The following is a 778-nucleotide window of genomic DNA, read 5'->3' as shown; positions in this document are numbered from 1 at the left end:
GCACTGTCTCCGACACTCCCATCCCAATTATCCCAGTCACTGAATCAATCCACCTCATAGAGGGCCTTCCCCTCCTGCGCCGTCCCTCCACCCTCCCAAGGGTTCCTATCTTTGACTTTAGTCTCCCAGAAACCAACACTGAGACAAGAATTCAAGTGCAAGTACTTTAGAAGATCATCCTAGAACACGATGGACAGTAAGCAGTGAAGTGGGTCATGGAAAGGAATTCATTAAATAAAAGAGGTGTTATTAAGCAAGTGTCCACTAATAGGCAACTTAAGCTCAACCTCTCAGGGCATCTTGGGAGGATGTAGAGAGTGAATATTTCACAGTGATTCCGTCTGAGTGAACAGAGAGCTCATCAACTCCCATCACTCATGGCTTGAAGGATGCTCTTAGGGAAAGTGAACTCTCCAGTCCTGGCCTCTTCTCAGCATGGGCCGAGTGGACTTTGGCAGCTAAAAGAGTGCTGGAGACACTGGCAGGAGTCATCTGGAACGAGGCCTATCAAGTGGGACACTGACTAAACATTATTAATTGACACACTCTTGACATAAACTTGGGTTCACAAAATAGCAATACAATTTTTTTTAATGAGGCTAATTTAAATATTATCTTCAATAATATTTTTTAATTTTAATTGTGATTTTAATGAAAGTTTATAGAAAAGTTGGATTTTCATTCATTCATTCATATATTCATTCATTTTTTTCACATTTTCCTCCTCCCCCTTTTTTGACCCCTCTCCCAATGAAATTTCTACAATTTCTTTTTTTTT

The 778-nt window shown here is 40.5% G+C and overlaps 1 protein-coding gene across 1 annotated transcript in view; it reads right to left on the bottom strand.

Annotated features, from left to right (window-relative positions):
- EMR3 (egf-like module containing, mucin-like, hormone receptor-like 3) overlaps positions 1 to 778 on the bottom strand; it is a 160,609-nt gene that overhangs the window by 105,519 nt on the left and 54,312 nt on the right. The window lies entirely within an intron of this gene.

Source organism: Elephantulus edwardii, unplaced genomic scaffold (assembly GCF_000299155.1).
Source record: "Elephantulus edwardii isolate Elephantulus edwardi_28Jun2011 unplaced genomic scaffold, EleEdw1.0 scaffold00296, whole genome shotgun sequence".
Lineage (NCBI taxonomy): Eukaryota > Metazoa > Chordata > Mammalia > Macroscelidea > Macroscelididae > Elephantulus > Elephantulus edwardii.
The sequence above is the reverse complement of the archived record's forward strand: the minus strand, read 5'-3'. Positions and strand labels throughout refer to the sequence as shown.